Consider the following 13946-nt stretch of genomic DNA (forward strand, 5'->3'; position numbering starts at 1 on the left):
AATTTAAAGAAGTAGTCCAGTTACACATTTGTGGGCGTATAACTTGGCTTCTGAATGGCCTAGAGAGATCAGGTTTGTTTTAGTGTGCTCCAATCAACAGCCCCTACAACCACAAAAAGGAATGGAGTCATTAGCACTTATGGTTTTTAAATGGCACCCAGAATTATGTTACACGAAGCACAATTTCACATCATTCTGGGTCCATTTGTGTGAAAACAAGGTCCAATCAGGCTGAAACGTTACAAGAAGGTAGAATCTATTGAGTTGTAAGTGATCTGAACGTTTCATGATGATCGCACATTCCTATAGGGGGTCAAACCATGTCCCAAAGGTCACCGGGCCTGGTGTCACTTTAAAGAAGTAGTCCAGTTACACCTTTGTGGGCTTATAACTTGGCTTCTGAATGTCCTAGAGAGGTCAGGTTTGTTTCAGAGTACTCCAATCAACAGCCCCTACAACCACAAAAAGGAATGGAGTCATTAGCACTTATGGTTTGTAAATGGCACCCAGAATTATGTTGCACGAAGCACAATTTCACATCATTCTGGGTCCATTTGTGTGAAAACAAGGTCCAATCAGGCTGAAACATTACAAGAAGGTAGAATCTATTGAGTTGTAAGTGATCTGAATGTTTCATGGTGATCGCACATTCCTATAGGGTATCAAACCATGTCCCAAAGGTCACCGGGCATGGTGTCACTTTAAAGAAGTAGTCCAGTTACACCTTTGTGGGCTTATAACTTGGCTTTTGAATATCCTAGAGAGGTCAGGTTTGTTTTAGAGTACTCCAATTAACAACCCCAATTACCCCAAAAAGGAATGGAGTCATTAGCATGTATGGTTTTTAAATGGCACCCAGAATTATGTTGCACGAAGCACAATTTCACATCATTCTGAGTTCATTTGTGTGAAAACAAGGTCCAGTCAGGCTGAAACGTTACAGGAAGGTAGAATCTATTGAGTTGTAAGTGATCTGAACGTTTCATGATGATAGCACTTTCCTAAGGGGGTCAAACCATGTCCCAAAGGTAACCGGATCTGGTGTCAATTTAAAGAAGTAGTCCAGTTACACATTTGTGGGCTTATAACTTGGCTTTTGAATATCCTAGAGAGGTCAGGTTTGTTTTAGAGTACTCCAATTAACAGCCCCCTTACCCCAAATAGGAATGGAGTCATTAGCACTCATGGTTTTTAAATGGCACCCAGAATTATGTTGCACGAAGTCCAATTTCACATCATTCTGGGTACATTTGTGTGAAAACAAGGTCCAATCAGGCTGAAACGTTACAGGAAGGTAGAATCTATTGAGTTGTAAGTGATCTGAACGTTTCATGATGATAGCTTTTTCCTAAGGGGGTCAAACCATGTCCCAAAGGTCACCGGATCGGGTGTCAATTTAAAGTAGTCCAGTTACACATTTGTGGGCTTATAACTTGGCTTCTGAATGTCCTAGAGAGATCAGGTTTCTTTTAGTGTACTCCAATCAACAACCCCTACAACCACAAAAAGGAATGGAGTCATTAGCACTTATAGTTTTTAAATGGCACCCAGAATTATGTTGCACGAAGCACAATTTCACATCATTCTGGGTTCATTTGTGTGAAAACAAGGTCCAATCAGGCTGAAACGTTACAGGAAGGTAGAATCTATTGAGTTGTAAGATATCTGAACGTTTCATGATGATAGCACTTTCCTAAGGGGGTCAAACCATGTCACAAAGGTCACCAGATCTGGTGTCAATTTAAAGAAGTAGTCCAGTTACACATTTGTGGGCTTATAACTTGGCTTCTGAATGTCCTAGAGAGATCAGGTTTGTTTCAGAGTACTCCAATCAACAGCCCCTACAACCACAAAAAGGAATGGAGTCATTAGCACTTATGGTTTGTAAATGCCACCCAGAATTATGTTGCACGAAGCACAATTTCACATCATTCTGGGTCCATTTGTGGGAAAACAAGGTCCAATCAGGCTGAAACGTTACAAGAAGGTAGAATCTATTGAGTTGTAATTGATCTGAACGTTTCATTATGATCGCACATTCCTATAGGGGGTCAAACCATGTCCCAAAGGTCACCGGGTCTGGTGTCACTTTAAAGAAGTAGTCCAGTTACCCCTTTGTGGGCATATAACTTGGCTTCTGAATGCCCTAGAGAGGTCAGGTTTGTTTTAGTGTACTAAAATCAACAGCCCCCTTACCCCAAAAAGGAATGGAGTCATTAGCACTTATGGTTTTTAAATGGCACCCAGAATTATGTTGCACGAAGCACAATTTCACATCATTCTGGGTACATTTGTGTGAAAACAAGGTCCAATCACGCTGAAACGTTACAGGAAGGTAGAATCTATTGAGTTGTAAGTGATCTTAACGTTTCATGATGATAGCACTTTCCTAAGGGGGTCAAACCATGTCCCAAAGGTAACCGGATCTGGTGTCAATTTAAAGTAGTCCAGTTACACATTTGAGGGCTTATAACTTGGCTTATGAATGGCCTAGAGAGATCAGGTTTGTTTTAGTGTGCTCCAATCAACAGCCCCTACAACCACAAAAAGGAATGGAGTCATTAGCACTTATGGTTTTTAAATGGCACCCAGAATTATGTTACACGAAGCACAATTTCACATCATTCTGGGTCCATTTGTGTGAAAACAAGGTCCAATCAGGCTGAAACATTACACGAAGGTAGAATCTATTGAGTTGTAAGTGATCTGAACGTTTCATGATGATCGCACATTCCTATAGGGGGTCAAACCATGTCCCAAAGGTCACCGGGCCTGGTGTCACTTTAAAGAAGTAGTCCAGTTACACCTTTGTGGGCTTATAACTTGGCTTCTGAATGTCCTAGAGAGGTCAGGTTTGTTTCAGAGTACTCCAATCAACAGCCCCTACAACCACAAAAAGGAATGGAGTCATTAGCACTTATGGTTTTTAAATGGCACCCAGAATTATGTTGCACGAAGCACAATTTCACATCATTCTGGGTTCATTTGTGTGAAAACAAGGTCCAATTAGGCTGAAACGTTACAAGAAGGTAGAATCTATTGAGTTGTAAGTGATCTGAACGTTTCATGATGATCGCACATTCCTATAGGGGGTCAAACCATGTCCCAAAGGTCACCGGGCCTGGTGTACCTTTAAAGAAGTAGTCCAGTTACACATTTGTGGGCTAATAACTTGGCTTTTGAATATCCTAGAGAGGTCAGGTTTGTTTTAGAGTACTCCAATTAACAGCCCCTATTACCCCAAAAAGGAATGGAGTCATTAGCACTTATGGTTTTTAAAATGCACCCAGAATTATGTTGCACGAAGCACAATTTCACATCATTCTGGGTTAATTTGTGTGAAAACAAGGTCCAATCAGGCAGAAACGTTACAGGAAGGTAGAATCTATTGAGTTGTAAGTGTTCTAAACGTTTCATGATGATAGCACTTTCCTAAGGGGGTCAAACCATGTCCCAAAGGTAACCGGATCTGGTGTCAATTTAAAGAAGTTGTCCAGTTTCACATTTGTGGGCTTATAACTTGGCTTCTGAATGGCCTAGAGAGATCAGGTTTGTTTTAATGTGCTCCAATCAACAGCCCCTACAACCACAAAAAGGAATGGTGTCATTAGCACTTATGGTTTTTAAATGGCACCCAGAATTATGTTGCATGAAGCACAATTTCACATCATTCTGGGTTCATTTGTGTGAAAACAAGGTCCAATAACGCTGAAACGTTACAGGAAGGTAGAATCTATTGAGTTGTAAGTGATCTGAACGTTTCATGATGATAGCACTTTCCTAAGGGGGTCAAACCATGTCCCAAAGGTCACCGGATCTGGTGTCAATTTAAAGAAGTAGTCCAGTTACACATTTGTGGGCTTATAACTTGGCTTCTGAATGTCCTAGAGAGGTCAGGTTTGTTTTAGTGTACTCCAATCAACAACCCCTACAACCACAAAAAGGAATGGAGTCATTAGCACTTATGGTTTGTAAATGGCACCCAGAATTATGTTGCACGAAGCACAATTTCACATCATTCTGGATCCATTTGTGTGAAAACAAGGTCCAATCAGGCTGAAACGTTACAAGAAGGTAGAATCTATTGAGTTGTAAGTGATCTGAACGTTTCATGATGATCGCACATTCCTATAGGGGGTCAAACCATGTCCCAAAGGTCACCGGACCTGGTGTCACTTTAAAGAAGTAGTCCAGTTACGCCTTTGAGGGCTTATAACTTGGCTTTGGAATATCCTAGAGAGGTCAGGTTTGTTTTAGAGTACTCCAATTAACAGCCCCCATTACCCCAAAAAGGAATGAAGTCATTAGCACATATGGTTTTTAAATGGCACCCAGAATTATGTTGCACGAAGCACAATTTCACATCATTCTGGGTCCATTTGTGTGAAAACAAGGTCCAATCAGGCTGAAACATTACAAGAAGGTAAAATCTATTGATTTGTAAGTGATCTGAACATTTCATGATGATCTCTCATTCCTATAGGGGGTCAAAATATGTCCCAAAGGTCACCGGGCCTGGTGTCACTTTAAAGAAGTAGTCCAGTTACACCTTTGTGGGCTCCTAACTTGGCTTCTGAATGTCCTAGAGAGATCAGGTTTGTTTTAGTGTACTCCAATCAACAGCCCCTACAACAACAAAAAGGAATGGAGTCATTAGCACTTATGGTTTGTAAATGGCACCCAGAATTATGTTGCACGAAGCACAATTTCACATCATTCTGGGTCCATTTGTGTGAAAACAAGGTCCAATCAGGCTGAAACGTTACAAGAAGGTAGAATCTATTGAGTTGTAAGTGATCTGAACGTTTCATGATGATAGCACTTTCCTAAGGGGGTCAAACCATGTCCCAAAGGTCACCGGATCTGGTGTCAATTTAAAGAAGTAGTCCAGTTACACATTTGTGGGCTTATAACGTTGCTTCTGAATGTCCTAGAGAGATCAGTTTTGTTTTAGTGTACTCCAGTCAACAGCCCCTACAACCACAAAAAGGAATGGAGTCATTAGCACTTATGGTTTTTAAATGGCACCCAGAATTATGTTGCACGAAGCACAATTTCACATCATTCTGGGTTCATTTGTGTGAAAACAAGGTCCATTCAGGCTGAAACGTTACAGGAAGGTAGAATCTATTGAGTTGTAAGTGATCTGAACGTTTCATGATGATAGCACTTTCCTAAGGGGGTCAAACCATGTCCCAAAGGTCACCGGATCTGGTGTCAATTTAAAGAAGTAGTCCAGTTACACATTTGTGGGCTTATAACTTGGCTTCTGAATGGCCTAGAGAGATCAGGTTTGTTTTAGTGTGCTCCAGTCAACAGCCCCTACAACCACAAAAAGGAATGGAGTCATTAGCACTTATGGTTTTTAAATGGCACCCAGAATTATGTTACACGAAGCACAATTTCACATCATTCTGGGTCCATTTGTGTGAAAACAAGGTCCAATCAGGCTGAAACGTTACAAGAGGGTAGAATCTATTGAGTTGTAAGTGATCTGAACGTTTCATGAGGATCGCACATTCCTATAGGGGGTCAAACCATGTCCCAAAGGTCACCGGGCCTGGTGTCACTTTAAAGAAGTAGTCCAGTTACACATTTGAGGGCTTATAACTTGGCTTTGGAATATCCTAGAGAGGTCAGGTTTTTTTAGAGTACTCCAATTATCAGCCCCCATTACCCCAAAAGGAATGGAGTCATTAGCACTTAAGGTTTGTAAATGGCACCCAGAATTATGTTGCACGAAGCACAATTTCAGATCATTCTGGGTCCATTTGTGTGAAAACAAGGTCCAATCAGGCTGAAACGTTACAAGAAGGTAGAATCTATTGAGTTGTAAGTGATCTGAACGTTTCATGATGATCGCACATTCCTATAGGGGGTCAAACCATGTCCCAAAGGTCACCGGGCCTGGTGTCACTTTAAAGAAGTAGTCCAGTTACACCTTTGAGGGCTTATAACTTGGCTTTGGAATATCCTAGAGAGGTCAGGTTTGTTTTAGAGTACTCCAATTAACAGCCCCCATTACCCCAAAAAGGGATGGAGTAATTTGCACTTATGGTTTTTAAATGGCACCGAGAATTATGTTGCACGAAGCACAATTTCACATCATTCTGGGTCCATTTGTGTGAAAACAAGGTCCAATCAGGCTGAAACGTTACAAGAACGTAGAATCTATTGAGTTGTAAGTGATCTGAACGTTTCATGATGATCGCTCATTCCTATAGGGGGTCAAACCATGTCCCAAAGGTCACCGGATCTGGTGTCAATTAAAAGAAGTAGTCCAGTTACACATTTGTGGGCTTATAACTTGGCTTCTGAATGTCCTAGAGAGATCAGGTTTGTTTTAGTGTACTCCAATCAACTGCCCCTACAACCACAAAAAGGAATGGAGTCATTAGCACTTATGGTTTTTAAATGGCACCCAGAATTATGTTGCACGAAGCACAATTTCACATCATTCTGGGTTCATTTGTGTGAAAACAAGGTCCATTCAGGCTGAAACGTTACAGGAAGGTAGAATCTATTGAGTTGTAAGTGATCTGAATGTTTCATGATGATAGCACGTTCCTAAGGGGGTCAAACCATGTCCCAAAGGTCAACGGATCTGGTGTCAATTTAAAGAAGTAGTCCAGTTACACATTTGTGGGCGTATAACTTGGCTTCTGAATGGCCTAGAGAGATCAGGTTTGTTTTAGTGTGCTCCAATCAACAGCCCCTACAACCACAAAAAGGAATGGAGTCATTAGCCCTTATGGTTTTTAAATGGCACGCAGAATTATGTTACACGAAGCACAATTTCACATAATTCTGGGTCCATTTGTGTGAAAACAAGGTCCAATCAGGCTGAAACGTTACAAGAAGGTAGAATCTATTGAGTTGTAAGTGATCTGAACGTTTCATGATGATCGCACATTCCTATAGGGGGTCAAACCATGTCCCAAAGGTCACCGGGCCTCGTGTCACTTTAAAGAAGTAGTCCAGTTACACATTTGTGGGCTTATAACTTGGCTTCTGAATGTCCTAGAGAGGTCAGGCTTGTTTCAGAGTACTCCAATCAACAGCCCCTACAACCACAAAAAGGAATGAGTCATTAGCACTTATGGTTTGTAAATGGCACCCAGAATTATGTTGCACGAAGCACAATTTCACATCATTCTGGGTCCATTTGTGTGAAAACAAGGTCCACTCAGGCTGAAACGTTACAAGAAGGTAGAATCTATTGAGTTGTAAGTGATCTGAATGTTTCATGGTGATCGCACATTCCTATAGGGTATCAAACCATGTCCCAAAGGTCACCGGGCATGGTGTCACTTTAAAGAAGTAGTCCAGTTACACCTTTGTGGGCTTATAACTTGGCTTTTGAATATCCTAGAGAGGTCAGGTTTGTTTTAGAGTACTCCAATTAACAACCCCAATTACCCCAAAAAGGAATGGAGTCATTAGCACGTATGGTTTTTAAATGGCACCCAGAATTATGTTGCACGAAGCACAATTTCACATCATTCTGAGTTCATTTGTGTGAAAACAAGGTCCATTCAGGCTGAAACGTCACAGGAAGGTAGAATCTATTGAGTTGTAAGTGATCTGAACGTTTCATGATGATAGCACTTTCCTAAGGGGGTCAAACCATGTCCCAAAGGTAACCGGATCTGGTGTCAATTTAAAGAAGTAGTCCAGTTACACATTTGTGGGCTTATAACTTGGCTTTTGAATATCCTAGAGAGGTCAGGTTTGTTTTAGAGTACTCCAATTAACAGCCCCCTTACCCCAAATAGGAATGGAGTCATTAGCACTTATGGTTTTTAAATGGCACCCAGAATTATGTTGCACGAAGTCCAATTTCACATCATTCTGGGTACATTTGTGTGAAAACAAGGTCCAATCAGGCTGAAACGTTACAGGAAGGTAGAATCTATTGAGTTGTAAGTTATCTGAATGTTTCATGATGATAGCTTTTTCCTAAGGGGGTCAAAACATGTCCCAAAGGTCACCGGATCGGGTGTCAATTTAAAGTAGTCCAGTTACACATTTGTGGGCTTATTACTTGGCTTCTGAATGTCCTAGAGAGATCAGGTTTGTTTTATGTACTCCAATCAACAACCCCTACAACCACAAAAAGGAATGGAGTCATTAGCACTTATAGTTTTTAAATGGCACCCAGAATTATGTTGCACGAAGCACAATTTAACATCATTCTGGGTTCATTTGTGTGAAAACAAGGTCCAATCAGGCTGAAACGTTACAGGAAGGTAGAATCTATTGAGTTGTAAGATATCTGAACGTTTCATGATGATAGCACTTTCCTAAGGGGGTCAAACCATGTCACAAAGGTCACCAGATCTGGTGTCAATTTAAAGAAGTAGTCCAGTTACACATTTGTGGGCTTATAACTTGGCTTCTGAATGTCCTAGAGAGATCAGGTTTGTTTCAGAGTACTCCAATCAACAGCCCCTACAACCACAAAAAGGAATGGAGTCATTAGCACTTATGGTTTGTAAATGCCACCCAGAATTATGTTGCACGAAGCACAATTTCACATCATTCTGGGTCCATTTGTGGGAAAACAAGGTCCAATCAGGCTGAAACGTTACAAGAAGGTAGAATCTATTGAGTTGTAAGTGATCTGAACGTTTCATGATGATCGCACATTCCTATAGGGGGTCAAACCATGTCCCAAAGGTCACCGGATCTGGTGTCAATTTAAAGAAGTAGTCCAGTTACACATTTGTGGGCTTATAACTTGGCTTCTGAATGTCCTAGAGAGATCAGGTTTGTTTCAGAGTCATCCAATCAACAGCCCCTACAACCACAAAAAGGAATGGAGTCATTAGCACTTATGGTTTGTAAATGGCACCCAGAATTATAATGCACGAAGCACAATTTCACATCATTCTGGGTCCATTTGTGTGAAAACAAGGTCCAATCAGGCTGAAAAGTTACAAGAAGGTAGAATCTATTGAGTTGTAAGTGATCTGAACGTTTCATGATGATCGCACATTCCTATACGGGGTCAAATCATGTCCCAAAGGTCACCGGGTCTGGTGTCACTTTAAAGAAGTAGTCCAGTTACCCCTTTGTGGGCATATAACTTGGCTTCTGAATGCCCTAGAGAGGTCGGGTTTGTTTTAGTGTACTAAAATCAACAGCCCCCTTACCCCAAAAAGGAATGGAGTCATTAGCACGTATGGTTTTTAAATGGCACCCAGAATTATGTTGCACGAAGCACAATTTCACATCATTCTGAGTTCATTTGTGTGAAAACAAGGTCCATTCAGGCTGAAACGTCACAGGAAGGTAGAATCTATTGAGTTGTAAGTGATCTGAACGTTTCATGATGATAGCACTTTCCTAAGGGGGTCAAACCATGTCCCAAAGGTAACCGGATCTGGTGTCAATTTAAAGAAGTAGTCCAGTTACACATTTGTGGGCTTATAACTTGGCTTTTGAATATCCTAGAGAGGTCAGGTTTGTTTTAGAGTACTCCAATTAACAGCCCCCTTACCCCAAATAGGAATGGAGTCATTAGCACTTATGGTTTTTAAATGGCACCCAGAATTATGTTGCACGAAGTCCAATTTCACATCATTCTGGGTACATTTGTGTGAAAACAAGGTCCAATCAGGCTGAAACAATACAGGAAGGTAGAATCTATTGAGTTGTAAGATATCTGAACGTTTCATGATGATAGCACTTTCCTAAGGGGGTCAAACCATGTCACAAAGGTCACCAGATCTGGTGTCAATTTAAAGAAGTAGTCCAGTTACACATTTGTGGGCTTATAACTTGGCTTCTGAATGTCCTAGAGAGATCAGGTTTGTTTCAGAGTACTCCAATCAACAGCCCCTACAACCACAAAAAGGAATGGAGTCATTAGCACTTATGGTTTGTAAATGCCACCCAGAATTATGTTGCACGAAGCACAATTTCACATCATTCTGGGTCCATTTGTGGGAAAACAAGGTCCAATCAGGCTGAAACGTTACAAGAAGGTAGAATCTATTGAGTTGTAAGTGATCTGAACGTTTCATTATGATCGCACATTCCTATAGGGGGTCAAACCATGTCCCAAAGGTCACCGGATCTGGTGTCAATTTAAAGAAGTAGTCCAGTTACACATTTGTGGGCTTATAACTTGGCTTCTGAATGTCCTAGAGAGATCAGGTTTGTTTCAGAGTCATCCAATCAACAGCCCCTACAACCACAAAAAGGAATGGAGTCATTAGCACTTATGGTTTGTAAATGGCACCCAGAATTATAATGCACGAAGCACAATTTCACATCATTCTGGGTCCATTTGTGTGAAAACAAGGTCCAATCAGGCTGAAAAGTTACAAGAAGGTAGAATCTATTGAGTTGTAAGTGATCTGAACGTTTCATGATGATCGCACATTCCTATACGGGGTCAAATCATGTCCCAAAGGTCACCGGGTCTGGAGTCACTTTAAAGAAATAGTCCAGTTACCCCTTTGTGGGCATATAACTTGGCTTCTGAATGCCCTAGAGAGGTCGGGTTTGTTTTAGTGTACTAAAATCAACAGCCCCCTTACCCCAAAAAGGAATGGAGTCATTAGCACTTATGGTTTTTAAATGGCACCCAGAATTATGTTGCACGAAGCACAATTTCACATCATTCTGGGTACATTTGTGTGAAAACAAGGTCCAATCAGGCTGAAACGTTACAGAAAGGTAGAATCTATTGAGTTGTAAGTGATCTGAACGTTTCATGATGATAGCACTTTCCTAAGGGGGTCAAAGCATGTCCCAAATGTCACCGGATCTGGTGTCAATTTAAAGAAGTAGTCCAGTTACACATTTGTGGGCTTATAACATGGCTTCTGAATGTCCTAGAGAGATCAGGTTTGTTTTAGTGTACTCCAATCAACAGCCCCTACAACCACAAAAAGGAATGGAGTCATTAGCACTTATGGTTTGTAAATGGCACCCAGAATGATGTTGCACGAAGCACAATTTCACATCATTCTGGGTCCATTTGTGTGAAAACAAGGTCCAATCAGGCTGAAACCTTACAAGAATGTAGAATCTATTGAGTTGTAAGTGATCTGAACATTTCATGATGATAGCACATTCCTATGCGGGGTCAAACCATGTCCTAAAGGTCATCGGATCTGGTGTCAATTTAAAGAAGTAGTCCAGTTACACATTTGTGGGCTTATAACTTGGCTTCTGATTGTCCTAGAGAGATCAGGTTTGTTTCAGAGTACTCCAATCAACAGCCCCTACAACCACAAAAAGGAATGGAGTCATTAGCACTTATGGTTTGTTAAAGGCACCCAGAATTATAATGCACGAAGCACAATTTCACATCATTCTGGCTCCATTTGTGTGAAAACAAGGTCCAATCAGGCTGAAACGTTACAAGAAGGTAGAATCTATTGAGTTGTAAGTGATCTGAACGTTTCATGATGATAGCACTTTCCTAAGGGGGTCAAACAATGTCCCAAAGGTCACCGGATCTGGTGTCAATTTAAAGAAGTAGTCCAGTTACACATTTGTGGGCTTATAACTTGGCTTCTGAATGTCCTAGAGAGATCAGGTTTGTTTCAGAGTACTCCAATCAACAGCCCCTACAACCACAAAAAGGAATGGAGTCATTAGCACTTATGGTTTGTAAATGGCACCCAGAATTATAATGCACGAAGCACAATTTCACATCATTCTGGGTCCATTTGTGTGAAAACAAGGTCCAATCAGGCTGAAACGTTACAAGAAGGTAGAATCTATTGAGTTGTAAGTGATCTGAACGTTTCATGATGATCGCACATTCCTATACGGTGTCAAACCATGTCCCAAAGGTCACCGGGCCTGGTGTCACTTTAAAGAAGTAGTCCAGTTACCCCTTTGTGGGCTTATAACTTGGCTTCTAAATGCCCTAGAGATGTCAGGTTTGTTTTAGTGTACTCCAATCAACAGCCCCCTTACCCCAAAAAGGAATGGAGTCATTAGCACTTATGGTTTTTAAATGGCACCCAGAATTATGTTGCACGAAGCACAATTTCACATCATTCTGGGTACATTTGTGTGAAAACAAGGTCCAATCAGGCTGAAACGTTACACAAAGGTAGAATCTATTGAGTTGTAAGTGATCTGAACGTTTCATGATGATAGCACTTTCCTAAGGGGGTCAAAGCATGTCCCAAAGGTCACCGGATCTGGTGTCAATTTAAAGTAGTCCAGTTACACATTTGTGGGCTTATAACTTGGCTTCTGAATGTCCTAGAGAGATCAGGTTTGTTTTAGTGTACTCCAATCAACAGCCCCTACAACCACAAAAAGGAATAGAGTCATTAGCACTTATGGTTTTTAAATGGCACCCAGAATTATGTTGCACGAAGCACAATTTCACATCATTCTGGGTTCATTTGTGTGAAAACAAGGTCCAATCAGGCTGAAACTTTACAGGAAGGTAGAATCTATTGAGTTGTAAGTGATCTGAACGATTCATGATGATAGCACTTTCCTAAGGGGGTCAAACCATGTCACAAAGGTCACCGGATCTGGTGTCAATTTAAAGAAGTAGTCCAGTTACACATTTGTGGGCTTATAACTTGGCTTCTGAATGTCCTAGAGAGATCAGGTTTGTTTCAGAGTACTCCAATCAACAGCCCCTACAACCACAAAAAGGAATGGAGTCATTAGCACTTATGGTTTGTAAATGGCACCCAGAATTATGTTGCACGAAGCACAATTTCACATCATTCTGGGTCCATTTGTGTGAAAACAAGGTCCAATCAGGCTGAAACGTTACAAGACAGTAGAATCTATTGAGTTGTAAGTGATCTGAACGTTTCATGATGATCGCACATTCCTATACGGGGTCAAACCATGTCCCAAAGGTCACAGGATCTGGTGTCAATTTAAAGAAGTAGTCCAGTTACACATTTGTGGGCTTATAACTTGGCTTCTGAATGTCTTAGAGGGATCAGGTTTGTTTCAGAGTACTCCAATCAACAGCCCCTACAACCACAAAAAGGAATGGAGTCATTGGCACTTATGTTTTTTAAATGGCACCCAGAATTATGTTGCACGAAGCACAATTTCACATCATTCTGGGTTCATTTGTGTGAAAACAAGGTCCAATCAGGCTGAAAAGTTACAGGAAGGTAGAATCTATTGAGTTGTAATTGATCTGAACGTTTCATGATGATAGCACTTTCCTAAGGGGGTCAAACCATGTCCCAAAGGTAACCGGATCTGGTGTCAATTTAAAGAAGTAGTCCAGTTACACATTTGTGGGCTTATAACTTGGCTTCTGAATGTCCTAGAGAGATCAGGGTTGTTTTAGTGTACTCCAATCAACAGCCCCTACAACCACAAAAAGGAATGGAGTCAGAAGCACTTATGGTTTTTAAATGGCACCAAGAATTATGTTGCACGAAGCACAATTTCACATCATTCTGGGTTCATTTGTGTGAAAACAAGGTCCAATCAGGCTGAAACGTTACAGGAAGGTAGAATCTCTTGAGTTGTAAGTGATCTGAACGTTTCATTATGATAGCACTTTCCTAAGGGGGTCAAACCATGTCCCAAAGGTCACCGGATCTGGTGTCAATTTAAAGTAGTCCAGTTACACATTTGTGGGCTTATAACTTGGCTTCTGAATGTCCTAGAGAGATCAGGTTTGTTTCAGAGTACTCCAATCAACAGCCCCTACAACAACAAAATAGGAATGGAGTCATTAGCACGTATGGTTTGTAAATGGCACCCACAATTTTAATGCACGAAGCACAATTTCACATCATTCCGGGTCCATTTGTGTGAAAACAAGGTCCAATCAGGCTGAAACGTTACAAGAAGGTAGAATCTATTGAGTTGTAAGTGATCTGAACGTTTCATGATGATCGCACATTCCTATAGGGGGTCAAACCATGTCCCAAAGGTCACCGGATCTGGTGTCACTTTAAAGAAGTAGTCCAGTTACACATTTG

Source organism: Nothobranchius furzeri, chromosome 15, assembly GCF_043380555.1.
Source record: "Nothobranchius furzeri strain GRZ-AD chromosome 15, NfurGRZ-RIMD1, whole genome shotgun sequence".
NCBI lineage: Eukaryota > Metazoa > Chordata > Actinopteri > Cyprinodontiformes > Nothobranchiidae > Nothobranchius > Nothobranchius furzeri.